We start from the raw sequence: 24,724 nt of genomic DNA, 5'->3' as shown, positions 1-24,724 counted from the left end.
ATAGCTCAGCACTTCAGTAAGAGTGTATGGATACTGAGGTTCTGCTATGGCTACCCGTGTTAGCCAGATTAAAGCCAATTTGGGTACATCTGCAAATGCTGCAATAGCCACAATTACTATAAACTTACCATGAGAGAGTGAAAACAGCAAAAGACATGATTTTTCGTTGCTTTGGATGTTTCTATCTGTGCAAGGTTGACATTGTAGTAGTATTTTGTTACCTACTTGAAAAGTTGTAATGATGCCAATCCTACCTTACCATTTATTTTTGGATTACGAAGTTGAGCACCCACAGAATTTGTTTTCTGCTTAGGTTCAGCTAACCAAATCGCAGGGCTCTTGCTCTTATCTCTGCCTGTGTTTAGCCAAGTGTTCAATTTTAGTCTATACCTGGAAAGTTCAGCGCTCTGTCTAAGGTCATGTGGACTCAAATCAGCTCTCCATATATTTTAGTAGCACACATTTTGTAGAGCTCTATCTGGGTTTTCTCCCCTGCCCCCCATCGCTAACAGCTCCAACTGCTGGAATTCAAACCATGCTGTAGAACGCTCATTCCGTTACTCTCGCAGCCTGCTTTCTCCTGTCAGAATTTCAATCAAAATCTGTTTTATTAGGAATGCTGCTTCTTTGCTTGAAGAGCACAGGTTACTCTGCCCAGTTGGAATGCAAAATGTTTCTTTTTTGTCTTTGAATTTAGTAAGTTTACAAACTCCCTTTGATATATATAAATATTTCAAGAGAGATGGACTCTTGGCCTAAAGTTCTGTCTTTGCCCCCTACGTGGAACAGAAGAGGGGAGGAGCCAGCCTTCCTTCTTGCTTTCCTTCTTCTATTATTGACCACAGAAAGCTGCTTGTTGCTTCATTTCTGCCTTTTTACCCCGAGAGAGTCTTTGTTATAAATTCTTATTTAACTTGCAATAGTTTTTAATGTCTGTGCAAGGTGAGAGTGCGGAATCTAGTTTCAGTAAACTTACCTTAGGTCCATGAGGCTGCTCTGAGCCTTCCAACCCTCTGTAGAGTTAACTCCACGCAGCCAGTTCACAGGACATGCCTAGAGTGCTTACTAGGGTTATGACATATCCAGTATGGATTTTTTTCATTAGAGTTGTCAATTGCAGTAAAAGCCTTCACCATCTGCCTTCTGATTACAGTAAAGTTCTCAAGAATCAAGCTGATGTAACAAGCTTATTTAGGGTTCTGTTGTCTACCAGATTATGGGCAACACCTCTTATACCCTTCTTATATGTTCATTTAACTGGGGTTCAGGGTAATTAAACAAACACGCTCTTTCACGCCATCCCCAAAGACAGGGGTTTTGAAGACGTTTCCAAAGTGTACAAAACCATACTTGGTCACATCACATAAGATTGTGATAGCGTTGTAAGTAACGTAAAGGGGTAGATCAAAAGAGCACTCCCTTGCATACCAAGATGGCAGCTGAAGGTCAAAGTACATCTTTTTCCAAGAAAACACCTACAAACATTCACACTGGTGATGTTCCCCTGTGACATTGTCAGCATTAAGTGAGCAGCAGAAGAATCGCCACCACACTGGCAGAGATGTTCTGCTTCTGTCTTTATAGGTAAAGACAAGAGGATACCCACTTCCATCCTTGGATGGTAAGAATACCTAGTGCAATATCTTGCTTTGGTGGTACTCAAGAAATGAGTTTGATCTTACCAAGGTATTTTTGAGCTCAGAGCAATGTACTGCCTCTGACACAGAGCAACATAAGACAGGTGATGAGAGACACCACAGTGGCAATGCTTGATGTGAACAGACAGGGAGAAACTGGATCATTTTGACCATGACAGGAACTTGTCTACTTATGGAGTCATGTTATGCTGACGTCCACTCAACTGCCAGGATTAATGAACAGTGCAGAACATCAGCTGTGAAGATACTTCTTTTCTTTCTTCCTCCCATGTCCATGTATGGGCACAGAAAAGAAACGATAGGTTCTGCAGGGACTGTCAGTCACATCCATCCTTCCCTTCTCTAAAAGCCTGGAAATTTCAGATCTGTGAATGGCTTTGTGATCTCTGGGTTCCTGATCTTTGTAGACTATGGCATAGCTACTTTCTAATTTGAAGAGGGGGAAGATGTTCAGATGAGAGATTGCAGTATTCATTGCATTTCTTTGGATTAAAGAGATGGTTTTGGTTCTTGAATCTGTTAAGACTGCTGTTAATGGAGATATCACCACTTTTGTGGAGGCAGAACATGATGGCCCCAAAGTATGCGAACACTTCACCTAGATCCAGCCTCTCTGCATTTTCACAAATCACCTGGGATTTTGACTGTTAGAAACATGTTTGTTTTTCCATATGGTGGTATAAAATGAAAGTTTTGCTAATGGCAAGAAAAGATGAAGAATGAGGAAACTTCAAGCCTCAATAGGAGAGCCTTTCCCTGTGTGGCTCTAGGCAACCTTTGCTAAGCCCTTCACACTTTTGCAAAGATTCTGCCTGAAGGAAAGAGAACTGGCCACTTCTTTTGCAGTAGCCGTCTAAATGAACCTGGCCATTTAGAGCCTTCTGATCAACCCGGGGTTTGACCCCGGTGTCTGTATAGCTTCTGTGACGACTTTTAGAGCATCTTCAGTGCTGAGAGCTCTGGAGTAGCGATCCGAGAGTCTCATACTCAGAAATGGATTTCCTTCACAAGGCAAATAGACTAGAGCTCTTTTGGCAAAACTTTGCCAAACTGTTCTGTCTTCTAGAACTCTCACTATCTAGGAGTCACCTGCAGGACAATCTGTACAGACAGTCACATCAAGGGGAAAAAAGAAGGTATCTCTTTCTGAAATTATGGTTCCTTTTGAGTATGTTATCATACATTCCACAATTTATTTTTCTTTGCCACTCTTAAAGAATGCTGGACTTTGCATTGGTGAAGAGAGCAAGAAACTGTTCTTGCTTTTTGTGACTTTTTTGCTTTTTGGGAGCACAGCAGAGAACTCCGCTTGCTTAAGAAATCTTCAGTCATGAGCATAAAGAATTCCTCTAAGGAGAGTAGAGGATGGGAGGGGCAAACAATGGGAGTTCATTTGATGCAGGCCTAAACCGGTGTGGGAGAAAACTGTTGTCTTTTTTGCCTGCCATAAGCTAGTAGCTCATTGCATTTCCAGCAAAAGGTTATACGTGGAACAGCTGGGAACTTTTTCAAAGGTTTTCATTTGTGTCCTCCTCATTAGCTGCAAAAGGAAATGTTTTTCAAAGGTAAGGTGAGATTCTTTTGGGGTTTCAACAATATTATAAACTGATATTGGGGTTCTAGCAGAGAACTAGAATGTAAGTAACTGATCTGGTTTTATTCCCGAACCATCAAACCTCACTTTCTTCTGATACGAGAATCCGTATTTGCAAAATTGTCTTCACATGTCACCAGATGTTCTTCTCCAGATGCGCTGTGTTGGCGCAAAACATTTTGTTTACATCTGGTGTTGCCGTATCTGTCGCTGACCGCGTGTCCCTCTGTAGTAGGCTGATTTCAGGTGGGAATTCTCAGTGTTTCTAGCCAAGGAGGCGTTTCTTGTACAGGTGCTCCTGTACCTGTGATTATTTTTTTCCTCCTATCCCACATATTTTGCCTAGTTCTATTTTTGGCGTAGTCAGCGGAAAAAGGGAACGCTCAATTCCAGAGGTGTGTTCCCTAATTCTTCCCAGGGCTGGGATGGACGGGCCGTGGGGGCTGGCGGGGGCGGGCCGTGGCGGCGGGGGCGTGGCGGGGCGGGGCTGCCGGGACGCTGCGGGCAGCCGGGGGGCGGGCCCTGCGGCCGGTGACTTCACGGGCGGGCGGCGGCGGGCGGCGGGTCTGTCTGTTCGTCTGCCGGTGCCGGCCGCGGGGCGGGGGGGCCGCGGTGACGGAAGGCGGCAGCTGGGGCGGGCGGCAGCAGCGGCGGTAGCGGGGCTGGCTCCCCCTTCCCCTGCCGGAGGAAGATGGAGCTCGGTTAGCGAGGGCTGCGGAGCAGAGGGGGCAGGTAAGGGCTGCTTTTCCCTCCTCCTCCTTCTCTCCCTTCCCCTGGCCGGGAGCACGGCGGGGCCGCGCCGGCCCGTGCGGCGGGTGGCCGGTGCCGTCCAGCGGCCGGTGGCCCGGCGGGCCCGGCCCGCAGCCCTGTCTTTGCCCGCTCCGCCCGGCGGCGGGGGCTGCGGGCAGCCGGGGGGTAAAGCCCGCGGGCGGTGCAGGCGAGGCCGGGCGGCGGGACCCCCCCGCTCTGCGGCGGGGATGCGGGCAGGGCCGCCGGCGCTGCCCCCGCCCGGCCCCGCGCCGGGCTCCGGGAAGGGCTCTGCATTGCGGGCGCTCGCCCCGCTCCGCGCCCACGGCGCTACCGGCTCAGAGGAGCCGGGCCCGGGGGGGCTGCTCGGGCAAGGGGCCGGCCGCTTTGGGCAGGGGAACACCTTCCCCCCCCCCCTCGGTGGGGGGCTGGGGGGACTGACCTCATTCCGAGAAATCTTAGATGCACGCATGGTATTTGCTCTCGCTCTGAAAGAGGAATCTGTCAGGATCTGTGTGAATAACGATCATCTGGAGTTCGCAGGGTGCTGTACAGTGCAGTGAGGTATAACGTGCATATGAAACATAATGCAGCGAGGCACGCGACCTTACATAATCTAAATTTAAAAAGCTCCCTACCCTTGTGCTTTTCTGGGAGGTTGTAGGAATACGTCTGTTGTAAGCTCTGGAGGCTCATTAAGTATCTGACATGAAGATGTAGAGCCCCTCGTGAGCCAGTGCTGAAAATAAAAGAATAAATTGTTGACTACTTTTGCTGTAGTTCTGTCACAGGAAGTTCCTCGTCCCTGGTCAGTCTTGTGCACACACAGTGATGCTCGTGGCAACCTGGGCATACGTAGCTCCACACTGCAAGAGGGAATGGTCTCTTCTGCTGGCCCTTAGATGCGCCTTTAAATTGACAAGCTATAATGCTGTCATATTTTAACAAACTTGAGGCTTCTCTCCCTAGGCCTGAGTAGTGCTGCAGTTTCTAGCATACAGATATAAATTTAGTGTAAACAGGAAGAAACCTTTCACACTTTTCATTTGACCTTCAGCATCTCAAATATTTGAAATTGATGATCAGGGCAAGTATTTTGCAATGGGCTGGTTTAAAATATGTTGCTGGATGAAACTTATAAAACTCAAATCATGTCTAGACTGACACACAGTCAGTGTTCTGAGCTCTGTATCCAAAGGAAACTAATTTCTGATAAATTTGGCCCACATTTTATTTTAACTCAGTCCTTACAGATGACATTGACTTTAAAAAAGGTTGCTATGGCACAGATTTAAAGCAAAGTGTATTAAGCTTCTGGAATTGAAAGTGCTGTTGGTAGGAAAAGTGTTGTTTTGTTACTTATAATCTGTTATTAAAATATGAGTGTGATAGCTGTTGAGACTGGATCTGGCTCTGTTTTCCGCTGTTGATGGGAATTGACTAAATGGTCTCCCTTCTATGGACGAAGGCCGGATTTTGCCCAGGTGTGTGTGTGTGCTGCTCACACAGGCACAAGCTAAGAGTTTCCCCTTTTGAATCTGGAATATACCTGAATATCAATGCCTACCTTCCTCTAGGATACTTTCTTTCTATTACAAGCCTGTGTGCTTTTGATAAAGATTGATTGTGGTGTGGATTATAGAACCAACGTGGGCTGTGTGTGCCCACACAGCAGAAATGATGGTATGACGTGGAATAGAAATGACGTTTTTGTGAACCCTGCTCTTTTGTGATATTACATTTTTATGTTTGTAGCTTACAAGAAGCTCAGTCATCTTCAGGACAGCTTAATTCATGTATAATATAACAACTGTTAGGAGTATGAAGCTGGGTAGGGATCATGTCTAATAGACTAATAATTTGTCATATATACATGAAAATATGTATCGTGCAAAAATAACCGATCAATTGCTTAATCATAATGTGTCTATTTTTGAAAAAGGTAGGTTTTTTTGCAAATGGGATCTAGAAGATTTTGGTCTTGGTTTACCAATACAAATTCAAATAAGGGCGATAATGGCTGGATGTCACAGACTCCAAGTAAGTGTGGAATGGTAGGTGGGAAGGTACTTAGTCCTTCTGTAGTAAGCCTGCCTCTGCACCTTTCCTTTCCCCTGGCATATATCCCTTACCGTCATATTGGCAGGCTCAGCAAAAAGGCCATGGACTGAAGAGACTTTCAGTGAATGGGACTCCAGGTCAGGAATTTTGTAGAGCTGTACACGTGCAGGCATATGAACAATGACCAATGCAACCCTTGTGCTAATCATTGCCATAGTTGCCCTTTGTGTTACTTATTAAAAAAATCAGGGAATCTATGTTTTAATTAGCCAAACTACTGTATGTAGAACATCTAATTTTGATTTAGAACTATAGGTTTTAAATCTAATCACTGTGATGTTTTCACGTCATTTAGTCTTGTATGAGTTCATTGGTATCATATCTGTCTTATTTGGGGAAAAAATGGTATTTTATTACATTTTTTTATTTATTGCATAGACACGTAAGAACTTTAAAAATGCATATATCATCTTATTGTTACATATTGTTGTTTAGCTTATTATTGCCTTTAGACACAGTAACTTCTATAGTCTTAACAGGAGGAGAGCAACGCTGGCAAGGCATTCCCACCTAGTCCCCACACATTGCTGGAGAGTAAGTTGAAGTTGAAAGAGGGAAAGAACCAGCAGAATATTTGTCACCAGATGGTCTCAACCTCAGATCTTACAGTGTTTAGTGCAGTCTCTTTCTGTTTAATATATTCTGCATTCCCCAAAAGCTCATGAAATCTGAATCTCCTTTTGACTTGACTTCCATAAAATATCTTGGGACTCATATTAAGCAAAAATTAAACATAAACTTTTAATTAACGAAATGGCAAGCCCTCAAAATATCAAGTGCAACTGTTACTAAACTGGGGACTGAAAGAAGTAGAAAAGGTGGTTTTTTTTATTGTTGTTGTTGAAGACTTTGTAGTCTACCAGTTCATTTATAGTTCATGTGCCCTGCACAGCCATGCAAATGCATTCATGGATATTTAGACCAAAGCATGGAGCTAAATGGTATGTGGACCTTCTGAACAAATTAATTGGTGGGAGATAAACCTGACTGCTTAGATGGTCTGAAAATTCAGCAGTGTAAGTACTACTTAGCAAGAGTAGAACTTTACCAGTTCAAGTGCAATATAAACGTTGCATAGATGTTACACTGCGTCTTCCTGTGTTTCTTTATTGTTGGTTTCCTACAACGAAGTATGACAAAAAACTGAGGAAGTTGAGTGTCCCCAGATAAGATGGCAGAAATCCCCTCAAACCCTTGATAGTAATTAATTGGTTTGATTTTAAAGGCAGATTGATTAGCAAATGCAACAACACAACTATTTCACCATCAAATATTTGCTAGTCTTTTTGTCCCTGATTACAGAGCAAGGGAGGAAAAACTGTAAATCTAACAAGCGTGGAGATACTGGAAATATGGAGGACTTGACTTACAGTTCTGTTTTTATATTGTTCTCCTACCATAACCACTTCTGTGATGGGTTTTTCTGATTTTAAGTAGTTTGAAGAGACAAAGCTAATTGTGATGCATTTCAAGTCTCATTCTCAGTTTACTTCAGATTTTTGTTCTTCTTCTATTTGAGGTCAATGCTGTCTATTTTAGGATACAGTTATACTGATTTTTCGTCATTGTGCTTTGCTGTAATGTTTTACTGCAGAATATTATTGACATTATTTGTACTTATCATATTTACTATCTCTTGGATGGACCCTTGGCAAAGCTTTAGGCTTGAAATAGAGAAATTGTTGAACTTGCTTATTAGCCTTTATTAAAAGGGTTTATAAATTAATTTAGTGTTTTTGAGTCTCTCAGCCTTTTGAAATACACTTTAATTTGAAAATAAAAATAAAAAATCAGAAATCCCAGGACAAGACTATGAATTTGCTCTAAATAGTTCGAAAATGTAGTTTCTTATGTAATTTATAGAAGAAATGGAGGATTGCTATTGCTGAAAGTATTTTTGAATACTTCTGATTTTCCAGAATTAGCATATCTGCAAATACTTCATGATACATTTAGTAAAACTAGCATGTTTCACATTATATGTTGAAAATTTCATCAGTCAGAACACTGAGTTATGCTCTCTGATCATGATCGCAATCTCATATGCGATGCTTCAATACCATTTAACCTCTATGGAGAACAAAGTATGCTTTTTATTAATACAAGGGTAAAGTAGCCATTTTTATCTGTCAGTGTTTTGCGGATACTGAGTGCTCTACAGTGAATTTTTTTTCACTTGCACATTCTCTTAGGATCTGCTGAGTAATCGCATGCATTGATGAGTTAATCAAAGGAGGGGCAAAACCCCTGTAGAAAGTGAGCTGTGAAAGAATTTTGATTCTCGTTTTTGTCACAATGGTTACATTTCCACTATTGTTTTCGGAATTAGAGTAAGGAACACTGAGAACTTATTCTTTAATTGGAGGCTTGAAATATCACGTTTCTATTCCTGATGTCTGCTGGTGCCATTAGTGACCTCTGTCATATGGAAATTTACAAAGTTGTTACTGCTGCATACGGCCAGGAGATGTAATATATTTCTAAGCTATTGCTATGATGTTATCAGAAACGTGTTCTAATGCCTGTGATTAAAATGGCTAGCTGCCATGGTGATAGTACCATAGAAACTAGTAAAATAATCATTGCCTATTAGGAAATCTGAATTAAAAAATTCTCTATTTTTCTGTCTTTTATGTTTTGGCACCTTATCAGGAGTGAAACTCTGCTGATGTTACATTCCCGATGGAAAAAAATTATTGAAGGAATTCCTTTGCTGTGTGTTACACAGCAGAACAGGCTAAGGTTCTTGAATTGGTGCTGCTGAAACATTAAATGTGTGAGCGCCTGACAGCTCAGTCATTCCACAGACGGCTTCTAGTCTCAAGAGCAAGGACATCGGAGTAGAGGCCTTTCCTACAGCACTGATCTTTGTTGTTAAGTCACTTTACTCTCTTCTCCTGTCATTACTTTCTAAACAGTGCAGTAAGTGTAATTTTCTTCAAAAGCACTCCTCCAGCACAGAAGGGCTATGGCTGTGTCCCACAGTGTCTGCGTAGACACTCAAAGCACAGTAATGATAGAACTTTAATCTGGGAGCCTGACTTTGTAAGTGGTTTTGTCTATCTCAAACTATGCAAACTGTGAACATAAGAATGCCAAATAAGATCATGTAGCAGGTAATATATTTACTTGATCAGCCTTTCCCATCTCTTTTGAAATCTGTTGCAACACGAAACAAAGCATGAGAAACAGTCCTCCACTTGCATTGCTCTGTCTCTTGGTTGGGATGAGTCATTTCTCTATTACTGGCAACTGACTCCATCAGGTATTTACACCCAATTGGAAATGGCTAAGTAAGGACATGGACGGAGGTGATCCTAGATGTATCCGTCTAGGTATATATGCATCAAATTTCTGGGTAAATACTTATATGACCTTCAAAGTTTCCAAGATACTGCAAAGGAGCTTTTATCCTGTGTTAAGTAGTTTTCCCTGTTAGCACTGAGAGCAGTGCAAAGGACAGATTCCTGGTGGTAAACCTGAGTTTATTAGATTATTATATTAACCTGAGTTAGATTCAGTCTGTACTAAGAAGCAAACAGTAGAAGTAAATGCAGGCTATCAAACTCTACACTTAGATACAAATATTACAGCACACTCACTCTAATCAGAATAACGTGCTTACCTGAGAACAGAACCCCGACCAAGGTGTTGCAGGTGGGTATGTCAGGGACACTTAGCCTCAGATCTACCATCCCTTACCAGAAACCTGCCCATCTGTCACCTGAGCATGTTTAATATCTCAGTAGCTTCTATTTTAAGTCTTAGAGCAGTTACATTGTCAATTCCAGAGAAAAGGAGGACATACAGGTGCATTAAATAACATTGTGGTAATGGGAAAAGATTATTTAAGTGTAAAGAAAACATTGATTTAGCAAACTATAAGCATGAAGCAATGAAATCACCTCCCATGTCTGTCTAAATAACTCTTTAGATCTTTGTCTTGGGAAGACACAGGTGAATCAAAGGAAAGGCAGAGTATAAAGGGAAGGCAGATTTATGTAATTCCAACAGAAATAATGATAGAATATACAACCTGTAGATAAAGTTCACATGTGGGAGTCAGGGAGTATCATGTGTTCATCAGTTCTACAAGTACAGCTGAGCTGGAGAGAAACTTCCTTTCAGCACAAATTACGAGAAATAACATATAATGTAGTAGTCTCTGAGAGAAGGCCACCAGGATAACATTAAATAAAGTCAGGTTGATACAGTGTCTGCAGTTTGAATAGTTGAGGCTGTTTGCTCTTAAGAAATTGCCATTCAAAAGTAGTAACCTTTTCATTAACTGTCAGTATCGGGATGCCTGAGCATTTACAAGCTGAGCATTAAATTCAGAGATTGTGAGGTTAACTTGAAAATTTGGAATTTAAAATCAAAATCACAACAGCTGAACAGCTGAGATGCTTTATATCAATTTTGTTTTTTCTCAGTGTTTCATGTTTGATTTTTCAATAATCATGAAAACAAGGCTTGAAACAAAACCCTGGGAGGGTACATCAATGCCGTGTCACTTAGGGGAAGAGCCTCCAGATCTGAGTGAGAGTTTGCCACAAGGATTTGGGCTTTATACAATGTCTCTTCTGTGTTGAAACACTTGTGTGAAACAATGAATTTTTGAGCGATGTAGTTGAGGATGACTTTTAGTGGATGAGGAACACTTGGAATGACAGGTTCCATAGAAGCAAAGTGTTTCTTAGCAATAGACAGTTTGTTTTTTCAGGCTTTTTATATGGATGCAATGTTTTAGGACCTCAGATATACAGAACTCATATCTATCTGTTTATAATTGAAGCTTTCTTGCATGTTTGTGTTATGGTAGAGTTCCCCTGTTCTGTTCATTGCTAAATACTTGGAGGCAGAGTTTCAAATAAGCTAGGAAAAGTTGTTTGCGCTCATAAATAATCCTCTTCTGAGAGGCACCCAGAAGCATTTCAGTGATTTTGTTTTTTCTCTCATATTCTTCTCAGTCTGTGATCATACTTGTATCTCTCTGCTCTAATATTCCAAACTGAGGATGCTTAATGGATAAGGACTGTATAACAGTTTTGGGCAGGAAATACAAAGATAGAAATTCATTAGTGTAGAGGCAGACTGTAAATGCTAAAAGCAGAATTTAGAATCATAGAATTGTTTGTGTTGGAAGGGACCTTTAAAGGCCATCTAATCCAACCCCCTGCCATAAGGAGGGACACCTTCAACTAGGCCAGGTTGCTCAGAGTCCCATCAACCTGATCTGGAATGTTTCCAGGGATGGGGCATCTACCACCTCTCTGGGCAACCTGGACCAGTGTCTTACCATGCTCATTGTAAAAAATTTCTTCCTTATATCTAGTCTAAAACCTTCCCTCTTTTAGTTTAAAGCCATTACCCCTTGTCTGATGGCAACAGGCCCTACTAAAAAGTTTGTCTCATCTTTCATGTAGGGCCCCCCTTAGGTACTGGAAAGGGCTACAAGGTTTCCCTGGACCTTCTCTTCTACACGCTGAACAACCCCAACTCTGTCGGCCTGTCCTCGTAGCAAAGGTGCTCTGGCCCTCTGATCACCTTTGTGGCCTCCTCTGGACCCACCCCAACATGTCCATGTCTTTCCTGTGCTCAGGATCCCAGAGCTGGAGGCAGCACTGCAGGGGGATCTTACCAGAGCAGAGTAGAGGGGCAAAATCAACCTCCCTTGACCTGCCGGCCACACTGGTGGAGATGTAGCCCAGGATGCAGTTGGCTCTCTGGGCTGCCAGCGCACATTGCTGGCTCATATCCAGCTTTTCATCCACAAGAAGTGGATGTCAGAAGATTGCAGAAGTCCAGATAAACATCTGTAGATCTTCCCTTGTCCACTGATATAGTCACTCCATCATAGAATGTCACTAGGTTGGTCAGGCAGGACTTGCCCTTAGTGAAGCCGTGCTGGCTGTCACAAATCACCTCCCTGTCGTCCATGTGCCTTAGCATAGCTTCTAGGAGGATCTGTTCCGTGATCTTCCCAGGCACAGAGGTGAGGCTGACAGGTCGGTAGTTCCTGGGGTCCTTCTTCCTACCCTTTTTAAAAATGGGTGCAATGTTTCCCTTTTTCCAGCCACCGGGGACTTCACTTGACTGCTGTGACTTTTCAAATATTATGAAGAGTGACTTGGCAACTAAATCAGCCAATTCTCTTCGGACTCTGGGATGCTTCTTGTCAGGTCCCATAGACTTCTGTATGTTCAGGTTCCTCAGGTGTTCCTCAGGATGACAAACCTGATTTTTTCTTATGTTGGGAGGGACTTTGCTCCCCAGTCCCTGCCTTGCATCCATCCAATCAAGGGGTGTGGGAAGAGAAGTTGCCAGTGAAGACTGAGGTGAAAAAGTTGAGGGCCTCAGCCATCTCCTTGTCTGTTGTTACCAGTTTGCCAGTCTTGCTCATGGGGCAGGGAGGGGGAATATATGCTTTCTTTGACCTTCCTTTTCTGGTTGACATATCTGTAGAAGCTCTTCTTATTACTCTTTGCATCCCTTGCCAAGTTCAGCTCCAGTTGTGCCTTGCCCTTCCTGACGCTACCCTACACAGCCAGGCAGCATCCCTATACTCTTCCCTGTCCCTGCTTCCACTGCCTGTACATCTTTTTCTTGCCCTTTAGTTTGACCAGCAGGTCTCAACTCAGCCATGCTGGTCTCCTGCCCTCCTTTCCTGATTTCCTACACCTGGGGATCAAGAGCTCTTGCGTACTATGGAAAGTATCCTTAAAGGTCTGCCAGCTGTGTTCTGCTCCCTTGGACCCCCTGGAAAACTGCCCTCAGGGATGCTTGACTGACTCCTTGAAGAGCTGGAAGTTTGCTTTCCTGAAATTCAGGGTCCTGACTTTACTCTTTTGCTGAACTGTATCCCTCAGGAAATATTTAATCATGATTAATAAAGGTTGCTTATTCTTGGAGAGAATAGGAGGAAACTAAAGGCTGTGAAAATACATGTTCTAGGAAGGTTACACATATTTTTTTTCCACCTCTTTCAATAGAGAAGGTTCTCTTGAAGAAGTTCCATGTGGAGGTCTGTAATGTCTCCTGGGCAACACAGTTTACGTTTTTATCATTCTGCATTGCTCAAAATTTCTTCTGACATTGATAGAGCATGTTCAGAAGAAAGAGTAGCACCATAAAGTCTGGAGCGGTGTTGTTTGTAATAATAATCACTATTATGTTGTTTCTCTCTGGTCTACATCATCTTTGTAACAGGAAATAACTGTTTTCCATCACTTAATCCATCCCAAATACTTTCCTCAGTTCCTTTGCCCTTCAAAGGGAGAATCCCTGCAATTGGCAGAGGAGGATGGGTCAAACAGAGGCTAGTAGGTTGGAAACTGAATCTCAGGGCTTGAGGCTGAGAGAATTAACAACAACTTTGCAGTGAGGTCCAACTCTGAACTGGCTTTGTTTGTGATTATAAACACAGGTTACAAACTATTCATTACTTAAAGCAAGCCTGAAGGTGCTGATTTACTGGCAGACACCTTACTGATACGATGTATTGCTTACCTGCAGGCCTGGTAGCCCTCTGACCGCAAAGAGATGATGTACTCATTTCAGCAGATGAGCAATATGCAGTCACGCTGGAAAACCTGATGAATGTGCATCCAGCTGAGGCATTGCCAGCCTGGCTGCTCTCCCTCAGTGCTAATGCAGATCAGGTGCTTGAGAGAAGCTCTTAGGAGCACCAAATGTTGCACTAGTGAGGTGTAGACCTCAATTAACATGGAAATATAAATCATTGCCTTTTGCTACCACAGGAGATGAATATTCATGCCTGAGCAGCTCAGTTGTAAGTATCTGGAGTTGATGAGATGGTTGCATCTATCTGATAATCTCTTGACTTTCTTTGATATAGAATTTGAGAAACAGAGCCATTATAATTTTTCCTTCCTCCAATTTTGTCTCCTAAAATATGCATTACATGAAAATGAGAGAAATGGTTCCTTCAAGAGCTATTCAGTTGTTAGCTTTCATTCCACATGCCTCCCATATTTAATATATTTTCCTATCCAGTATAAATAGAGGGATATGTACTCATGAGAGAATATATCTCTGAAGCCAATTGGTTGTCATTAAACGTGTATTTACAGCTATCAAAGAAAAATATGAAATATCCTTCTTCGGATTTCATAATAAAGTTTACCTCCATAAAAAGATGCTTTGTTTTTGTGAGGAAAAGGCTGTAAGAGCACACAATTTTACTCTGCATGCTGTGTGTCAGTGTGGGTAAAATAACCCTATGCTTTCTGTGAACTATCTGTCTTCTGCAAATCTGGGACTTATCAATGGAGGAGAAAATGATTCTGTCTGTAACAAATTCTTTGGGAGTCATGCTGCTACAGTCCTTGGGAACTGCAGAAAAAGAGGTCTGGAGCTTTAAAAATACAAAACCAAACAATCCACCTCCCCCAGACCACTGAAACAAATCTTTCCTAGTAAAATAACGCCTTTGAATTGTGGAGTTCCGAGTCTCTTTGGCAGAAGATGACCTCAGAGGGAATAATTGAGGCAGTAAAATACACTTTAAGCTGAAATGCTAAAACAGTGAATGGCCAACAAGTGGGTTCAGCTCACTACTATTACCGTTACTCTGTTCACACCTGGAAAACAAAATCTTTTGCTGTCAGAGAGCTACAGATTAAGTCCCAGATGTTTTAAAACAGTTCTTGTGACTGATATCTATGGGGAAAAAAAATCTATTTTGTGCTGCTTGAAATGATGCCATGTCAGTATATTCACTTTTAAAGTGGGGCAAAATGTAACTGTACAAACAGTTTGCCAGATAGATTTGCCAGAGTTCTTGGTGATGTTTTATCCACAAGCCATATATTTCTTGGATATGGAAAATACATTATATTTAGAGAAAGGGGAAAAAATAAGAATAGATTTCCAGGAAAACTGTACCCTCTCAGTGTTGTACAGTATATTTCATGGTCTTAAGAGAAAGTAATTTTATAACTGTTTCAGTGCTGTACAGTAAAATCCTGGGATCTAGACAAAAAAAGTCTCTAATAAGTGAAATTCTAATTATAGTAGCTTGTGGTTATCTTATTTGTTTTTATCACCGTATCATAAGAAATTTAATTTAGTGTTAATTATAATTGTATAATTTGAGATAATGAGGACTACACACAATCCAATTCATGCAACACTGAGAATGGGGTTTGCTAGCGTTACGAAGGTAAAAACGCCAAAGCAGAACTTAACTTTCTGTACAGATCTTTATGCAAATTGTGACCTTTATTTGATCTTCCAGCTTTAGTTACAAACCAAATGAAATGCAGTAGCTGTATGTTTAAAACTATACATATATATAGTTCTAAGGGGCTACGAGTGTTTTTGAAAGAAGGAAAAGGTTGTTGAAAATGTAGCTGAAGACTTACAGGCACGTGTTTTAGAAAAATGAGTTATTGACAAATAGCAGAAATAGTTATTAAAAAACCTGTAGAAATCTTTAAACCCTGTACACAGTTTTTTTGAAGTAGGGAAGTATCTAATCCTACAGTATTTTGCCAGAAAAGTTGCCTTTTTTTTTTTTTGTAATTTTTATAAATTCCTAAACAGCAAGGTAAGAGAAAACCTTATTGCCCCTTTAATAAATAATCTGGATGGACAGAGCTGCTAATAATATGCAGTGCTCCTTTTGTGTTGCTTCTGCACCTTCCCACTTTTTGTCTGGCTGGGATGTAGTTATGTTATATATTTGTAGATCTAACTGCTCTTTTCTTCAAGCCTTGCACTGTTAAATTGGGTCACTGCATATAATGCATGTTAAATAAGACAAGAGGGTTTGTTGTATTTACAGAAAAAGTTAGAAGCAGGATTTTATAGTATTACAGGAAACATATTACAGTTAAGAATTAGCGCATTTCCTTTGAATATGTTACTAGTAGCTCACAAAGAAAGTAATGTGTTCTTCTGGAATACATCTGCCTATGTATGTAAATTCAATAAAGTTGTCTAAATATAACAGAAAGCAAATTGTAGCTCTGAGGTTCAATGGCTTGGTAGATCTTTGATTGGTGTTTTGCAACAGAATGTGTAAGTTTGGTGTCTTAATATTTGAGATACTTTTACTTTTTTTGAGAGACAGAAAGAGAAACCAAAGTGAATTATTTTATAATATCAGTAACCTATGCAGAGAGAATTGTTTTAAAAGTTTCCCAAAGCTCCTTGACTCACTTGAAAAGCTGACTACAGGTCCTTAAGAGATCACATAACTTCTGATAATGGGATTTAGGCTTCTAGGTCACATGAAGTATTTTTTAAAAGTTTATTCTTGTCCTGATGATTAAACTGCCAGGCAAAGTTATAACTTCATTAATGATAAAGCTGTAAAAGCCCCATTCAAAAGATTGATTCTACACCTGAAAATGTGGAGCTGCGTACCAGCCCCAAACCCTTGTGCTTTCTCTGTTCTTCTGTGATTTGTAAAAATATACAGTTTCCTAGCCCTTAGATATGTCTGTTTCAGACTGAACCTGCAGTTATATAGTCTTTCCTGAACTATGGCTAATACATTTCATACTGTCATGTCTCTGCTAGGCATTCCTTCTACTGCTTTTTTGCTGTAACAATAGGAATTGAGTATGTGAGAAAATACTTATTGATTTTAGGGCATTCAAGAAAACATTGCTTTTCATAAATACAATATTTTTGGAGAGAATTCGTAAGCTGAAAGGTAATATTTCATGTCATCTCAGATGGTAGTGTAAAAAGCACATTTTGATTTTTTTCTTAACTGGGAGCTCACATGCTCTTTCTGCCTTTTTTCCTGGGTATGATTCTGTATGTCTTTACTAGCTTTGAAAACACAATTGGGGTTCTGCAGAAATCCAAAAATGTCCCAAATCTGGCATGAGTTCATATTTTCATTACTGATTGGGATGAGAGCACCTGCATTATTTATCTGTGAAAACAAGATAGGAGATACTGCAAGAACTTTAGAGGGTTAGGAACAGAATGAAATCTAAAATAAGCACCATGTAATTCAGTAATTATTACACTTTAGTAAGAATAATCAAAGTTTGTGAGTACTAGTCAGTTGGACAGGTTCCTAACCTGAGAGAGTTAAAGTTAAAATTTATCTTGGGACTTATTTTTGGGGCTTTGAGCACCCTGGTCTCGTGGGAGGTGTCCCTGCCCATGGCAGGGGGGTTGGACTAGATGGTCTTTAAGGTCCTTTCCAACTCTAATCAGTTTATGATTCTATGATCTTTTTTATTCCAGAATGTAGTTTCTATGTATTAATGGGTAAATTCTTCAGAGACTTTGCATCTGTTGTTGTCTGCCATGGGGATTTAGTGTTTTGATGAAGAGATGCCTAGGATGTGACTCATTAGATTTCTGAGTCTGGTGGGACTTTCATGAGGTCTTATGGTCTGATCTCCTGATATCGCTCAAGCTATAGAACTTCGTGGTGTAGTTTCTGCTTAAAAAAACTATGGATCTAATTGAACTACAACATCTTATTCAGAAGGACACTTGCTTCTGATTTATAGACTCTTAATTCATTAGATGAATATAATGAATACATAAGAAGTAGCAGCTTTGGTCACAGAGGTTGTACCTTTGTGGTTTAAAGAAGCTCTTTTGTATCCCCTTTCTCATGACTAAGAGTGAAGTTGAGTGAACAGCCTAGGTTTAAAACATGACTAAGAGAGAAGAACTTGCTTTTATATGATAGCTGAGCTCAGGGTGTCTCAATTAACAAGTGTATGCAGGTTTTAGAATTATAATGACCTAATATACAAAATATACATACTTTATTTGTAAAAGTGATCATAGAGTGTGAGATTTGTAAGTGTCTATGTACTTATTTTGATAGAACTTGCTTTCTGTCTTTTTGAGTTTTATAAATTTGTCCTGTGACAAAAAGCTTCTGTTGGCCTCTATTCGCTAACGAGGCCATAGGTGGCTTCAGAGGCCTGTCTCTGGAAGCTGGGTTACAGAACCAAGGGTAGGGTAGAGAAGATGCTAATACTGTTGTACAAACTGGCACATAAAGTATTTTATATGTCCAGAATTACCAACAATATTCAGTGGAGCAAGTGTTTGGGGAAAAAAGGTCTTCTTTCTTAGCATCGTAAGTTAAGACAGTTGTTAAATGTCATGCTTGGCTTCAGAGCTTATACACGATCACTGAAGATGAGTATCTGCCTTAAATAAAGGAGTAGGTCATTAATCTTTTGAGAGCTGTTCATGCAATCTTTGCAAATACAAAGGCCTTGAGGATAACATAATTTCAACAGCAGAGCCTGCTAGCTCTTGTGTGTCAGTGTGTTGCTAGTCAGAAGAGAATGATAGTATATTAATAAACATGCATGCTTCCGAGCTGAATTGTCACCAATCTGTTTAAAATATTTTAGTTGCCCTTCTCAGATCTTAGGAGGTAATTTCATTAACAGTAAAGATCTTGTGTATCTGAAAAGATGCAGTAACAGTGCCAGATACTGAATTAATAAGCCATGGGAGCTTTCCTAATGAAATTAATATGGTATTTATAACCTTTTTAGAGAGGCTTTTCACCTATTACAGCATAAAATGAACTCCCAAGGGACGAAGATGCTCTTTTTGTGCCTAAGCTTTTGTACTACTGCCTGCTCCCTTTCATGATACGTGAAATGGAAATCGTGAAACAGAATGTAGTTCTTTGATACCCTTCTGTGGATTCATAACTTTTTAAGTGTTTATTTTTTTTAATTTGGTAGGCTAGGTTTTTCCATGAGGTAGCGGCAACTAGCAGTATGAAATTAATTTTTCTTCTGGAAGAATGTGTTTTCCACTTTCTACCAAAATGGTTCTGTGATTGCAATGCAAAACTTCACCTTGAGGCCTGAAGTTACAAAGTTGAATTCTGTATATGTTTTCTTGTTTAGTGGAGTTGGATTTCATCTTTTCTTTTTAGGGTTTTTGTTTTGTAAATGGTGAATAAAATATGCTTAAATTTTTGTAAATGGATAGTTCTTTTTGTAAGGTAGGCCACAGCATGCTGAAGAGAGCTAGCAGGAAACTGAGTATTATAGCTGTCCAAGGTGAGAAAGGGCTAAAACCAGCGTGTAGTGGAGCTACATACTGGGGTTTATTTGAGAACCGACAAGTCTTAAGCTTTTACCACACTCAGTTCCCTTTGCATACTCACCCGCTCTGCTGCCAGCACTGCCTTCACTCAGTCTGGATGTCCCGTCCCAGCAGGGCAATCACAACTCGCTTGGGAAGGCTGGGGAGAAAGTTGTGTTGGTTTACGCTGTGCATCTCCTTGTAGTTACTGATCCTGGACACAGCTGGCCAGGGTCCCTAGGCATCCGCGGCATTCACTTGTCTCCACACAGTGAAGACCTCCACGATTTTCCCTCACTTCCAGAGTCTCCTCTCCATTCATGGTCTGCTGCCTTCTTTCCTGGCCCCTTGTTTCCAAGACTGCTACTTCTTTCTGGGAACCCTTATTTTTGGCACCCAAAGTTCTGTTTTCCCCCAGTCCAAGTAGTCAGTGTGCAGAACCACAACGTGTGAGCAGCCTTTGAATTGCATGTTCTGCCTCTGTGTTAATTGGAGGATTCAGAATGTGACCCTTTGGTATAGTCCGGGTATTATCAAAGTTTACAAGCAGCCTGCACAGATTGCAGCCAGCAAGTACCAGTCTTCTCCTTGAGAGTTCAAAATTCAGTTTCAGACATTCACCCTCAGATGCAAACATACACCCAATTATCTGCTGCCTGTTAGCATTTGCAATTGAAGCTATTCTTTTCACTATGACAGCAGCTAATGTACTTAGGCCAATAGCTACATTTGGTGCCACTAGAAAAACCTTCATTCACCTTGTCATAGTCTCTGATCTTGATGAATATGAACATCTAGCTTTTGTATCTTTCTTACAGGAACTGAGTTTCTGAGATCACTTGTTAGGGAAGGAATCCAAACCTGGATTGGTGCTTACACAGAAGGGAGAGCGTGTTTACATCTCATATGACCATTTGAGGGTTTACTCTATTTGGAGGTCTTGTCCAATATGAGAACTTTCACATGCTGCAGTACTTCATGTGACAAATTCCAAGTAGTTTTACAGCCCTTTAATCATACAAAAAACTCCCCTATTGACTGTATGTGTAGAAACACACAGGTAAAACTTAAAAAAAGGAAGGTGGCCTAATAGTAGCAAAAAAATGTTTTTGTTCTTATTGTGAATTTTGTTTATTTCTTTTTAACTTTTCATCTAGCTTTCTGTTGATGACCTTTATCTTTTGGAGCTTCCTGCACAGTTAATGTGAGGGTGTCCCTTGCTGGGTTGGGGAAGGGTCAAGTTCCCCCTCACTTCTCACAGTTGGCAATCTAGCTGACTGTCATGTCTGGAGGGAACTGGCCTCAGAAAGCATTTTGGGGGGTTCAAGGTCCAAAAGCATTGCTTGTGCATCTCACTTAGCATTCCAACACTTTTTTCTATGATTAAAGTGCTGGTATATTTGAAATAAATACTAACGGACTTTCTTAGATTGCCTTGTAGAAGCAATGCAGTACTTTTTCTGGTTATTATTTCTGCATTTCAGGATATGTAGAGGAGAAAACATTTGGAATAGGAAGAACAGCTTCAGAGATGAGGAAAACTCTTCATTTTTCTCGTGCCATAGGCCCTTTGAGGAGCAGATATTCATCTCTTGCTTTTTGCTTGCACTGTTTCTGCAGCTTTTGGTTCTGCTGATTTACATGAGTTAGTGGTTTATCTGCACCTCCAGTGCTCTCAAGAGAAAACAGTACAGAGTCCGGTTGTTTCTTCTGTTGGTTTAGCATCCTTTCTGCTGCTGAGTATCAAATTTTATTAAGAACGTTTCAGCCAGCTCCAAGAACTGCATTGCTGACTGAAACCGAAGAAATAGTTGCAGAATGTCTGCTTACCACAGTGCTGATCAAAAGCACCTTGGCTGTTTGACCTGGAAGGAAATCACAAAGCACTTCTCGGGCAGTGTGCTCTCCTTCCATGGCAGAACCAAAAGAGATGTCCTCATATTTTTTTTAATTTTAATTTAATCAATTAGAGGAAATGGGTCAGGAAGCCTCGGAGAAGTAAAATTTCACCCTTTATGCAAAGATCAAACACACGTTCTAGATTATATGCCTTCTCTGTATTTGTGGCAGAGAAGGATGTTTGCCACACAGGGGTTTATACACTATTAGTACAGAATAAGTATATATATATATGTGTGTATATGCATGTATTTATATTGAAGATTTTGGAGGCAAGGAGGTTTTTAGGGAGTGAATGATGCAGGGCTTTTTTAGTGCTCTTCAGTGTGGGCTTTCTTTGAATTTGTTTGGGTTTGTTCTAATGTTACACCATGGGTGTTTTATTTTGGGGGTTTTCTTGGTGGTTGGTTTTTGTGTGGGTTTTTTTGTTGTGGGTTTTTTTTTTTTTCTACGAAAGCATAATATACTTGTAGAACAACTGCAGTGTTCTGGTATGAGTGCCATAATCATTTTCCAGTTTCTCCCCAAAATCTCAAGCCATTTTTCATGTGAGAAATTTTCAATGTGGATTACCAGACTGCCAAGCAACATAGGGGCTATTTATTCTTCCAAATAAACAGTATCATGACTGTTAGCAAAATGCAGATTTAGCAGCTATTGTACATTGTTTATCTTGGTTGTGGTAAAGCATCTAAATGCTAGGTTTTTTAAATGTTTTCGTGCCAATGAATTTTTGCTTAGGATTCATGTACAATCTTGGAAATAAAGAAATAGCCAGGATCTGTCGAAAGTTACAGCTGTACCAAAATGTTTTATTGTTTTGCTGTTCAGTTGCAGGAAATCTGAAAACTGTGGGATATAGTAGTTGCTTGTCTGGACTTCATCAGTTAAAATGAGAGAATGTGTTTACATTAGCTACTTACTAATGAATCCTTTCTAGATGTTTGGCAAAATTTAGTGCATTAAACAAAATGGTTGATGAAAATCAAGCCCCATAATTTTACACTTTCACTTTCCACTTTACTTCTTTCTGTCATCCTGGAAAGACAGAGAAACTAGCCTACATGTAACCATATCCCCTGTGAAACTACTTGCTTTTTCATTAGGTGATGGGAAAGGGCCTTTGCATAATACAAGTACAGTGCACTCAAGTTGCCTTTTTTTCTTTTCCCCTTTGTTTTTTTTTTTTTTTCCCCTGTGGAGGAAAGAAATTTCTTGAGCAGCAAGAAAGCTGTTGAAGTTACAGAACCTGTATTCTTACAAAGGTGAATTTTGCATTCTTTTGAATAGGGAAATACAGTGTTTATTTTAAAGATCGTTAGCAGTAAGGATTGGCAATTTAATTGACCAAAAAAACCTGACCTCATTATTTTGTTCATGGGATGAAAACAACTTCACAGTTGCAAGATGCAGTTGAACTGTCAGAGATAGCCTGTCTTTCTACATGACGGTGAATCTCACATACAAAACTATGTGATGTTTCTTGTAGCAAACCTGGCACTGGAAAGGGAATTAGGGTCCTGCTGAGTGACTATGTGGTTATTGGCTTATCATCTAAGATCTCTTATTATTAAAATGTTTCCTGCCTCATAAAGAATATTTGTAAAATGATATTATGATAATCACCATCTTGACTGATACATCAGGTGCTGAAGTGCAGACATGGAATACCAACCGCATGTCTCTCCTCTGCTTGAGCTACAGAGTCAGGTGCCCTAACCAGGATGTGTAATAGCTGAGCAACTCCTAACAGCAGGTAAAGCACACAGTGAGCCAGTGTTTTGATGTGTGTAGCAGAGATGGGATAGAAAAGAAGTCCCCAACAGATTTCTCACGTAATCGTGGATGTCAACTTTCTCATCTGTCACTGAGGCTGTTTCTTGCTTGCTCAGGAAAGACAAGAAAATGCTTTCTATTTTGTGGTTCTATTAAAAAGTTCTCAAAAGACTGAGAAGAGAGGAGAGGTTTTTTTTTAAAAAAAAAAAAAAAAAGAAAAGGCTTCTTTAAAATTTTCTTTAAAAACTCTTTGGAACTGGATGCTTTGTAAATGTCCACATCGTATTAACTTGTCTATGCACCTTCCAGCAGTGGTGGTTCTACAACTTCCAGTCATTCTCAACTGTAGCTTACTGAATATTTGGAGGATTAACACTCAGATTCGGAATTGTACCTTATTCTTCACTTGATAGAGCACTTAACTAGTGAGTAAGGGAACGTATAAGGGATAATTGCCAAACTTACAAAAACTGGAGGGGAACAGCTGCTTAATACATATGTTAATCAGTTGTACTACTGTCCATGGTAAATGAAGAATCTAACTTGATTAGCCTGAACAAGCACACCCTGTTATTTCTGGAAGAAGGTTTTGATACTGAGAATACTATGAGCAAGGAGACTCCTGTGTCTGAAGCAAAATTTTTAATTTTGGGAAAATTGATGTGTGGAGGTCAGAAAATTATTATATGTTAAACCTGTGCCCTTAAACTCATATGAGTTCTATATGTAAACAGTGATTTGTTTTTTCATACAACTGAGTAACTAAACCGTCTCTTAAATTAACTGGAAGCTACAGGTGGTTGACCCCTTAGATAGTCCACTTTAATTTTAGACACCTAAATTTAGACTTTGGATTCTCATTTACGGCACTGGGTTTGAAAGATTTGGCCTGGAACCCAGGAGCTTCACCCTGTCCCTTCTTACGTTACGGTCATCTCGCTGAGCCTCTCCCTCCCACTGACATTAATAGCACTTCTCTCTGTCTTGAGACGTTCTCAAAATGCTTTATTCATTTTTCACTCATTTTGCTTCAGAAAGTATGTGTTGCAGTTCCTGTTATTTAAAGCAGAATCTGAATCAGATATGGAACGCAGAGAGTTTCCTCTCTTATAATCAGAAATTTACAACTAGCTGCTGTAGGTGAAGCTTACTGCGGGTCTCTATTTAGCTATGCCAACATTTCCAATCCTAAAACCGATTAATAGATAAAGCTCATGGGGAAAATGGGAAAGGGAAAACCAGAATGGGTATTTTGAGTAAAACTGAAAATCCATTGGAATTCTTCCTTTTACTTCAGGCAAACTAAAGCAATTTACTTGCTTTGATTGTTTTAACTTAAAAAGTTAGTCTCCCAAGTGAAATGTTCTTTTTTTTTTTTTTTCTTTGGAACTTGTTTATGAAATCTAATTCATGACTAACAGATTTCTTGTGTGATGACCATTGCCCAGTCTTGGAAGGAAATTGGTCAAAGTGCTGCAGCTGGGTCTGAAGGACTGCATAAAAGCCATAAAGTCTTCAAAAGTCAACTAAGCTGTAAAATTGAATTGATAAATCTCTTTAGATGGGGCAGTTTATTAGGTATATATCAAGCTGGATGTTACAGAAGGGGTTTTGAGGTAAAAGCGTGAACAATGTATGATAGTAAGATGTGAAGATTTTTGTATCAAAAAAACCATGGTTAATAAAAATTAAAAATATGATATTACATACTTTATTGTTGATATTCTCTAAATTTTTGAAATTATGCAAAGAAATATTGCTTATTAGGTTTGTTTTGGAGTTAACTTGCGTGTTCCCATCACTGTCTGGATTGTAAGGTAAAAGTTACAGTATGTCATGAATCTTTTAGATTTCACAATCAAGAAAA

The 24,724-nt window shown here is 40.2% G+C and overlaps 1 protein-coding gene across 7 annotated transcripts in view; it reads left to right on the top strand.

Moving 5' to 3' along the window:
- Positions 1 to 3,791: 3,791 nt before the first annotated feature.
- The window catches only part of OTUD7A (OTU deubiquitinase 7A), a 130,568-nt gene continuing 109,635 nt past the window's right edge, over positions 3,792 to 24,724 (top strand). For 2 of the 7 annotated variants that reach the window (XM_074156615.1, XM_074156614.1), the window contains exon 1: positions 3,792 to 3,984. The gene's annotated coding sequence lies outside the window, so the exon portion shown is untranslated. The remainder of the gene's footprint in view (positions 3,985 to 24,724) is intronic. The other 5 variants (XM_074156619.1, XM_074156613.1, XM_074156616.1 and 2 more) reach the window with 4 other exon arrangements.

This window comes from Numenius arquata, chromosome 11 (genome assembly GCF_964106895.1).
Source record: "Numenius arquata chromosome 11, bNumArq3.hap1.1, whole genome shotgun sequence".
Lineage (NCBI taxonomy): Eukaryota > Metazoa > Chordata > Aves > Charadriiformes > Scolopacidae > Numenius > Numenius arquata.
Note: the sequence above shows the minus strand (reverse complement) of the source record. Positions and strands in the feature narration are given on the sequence as shown.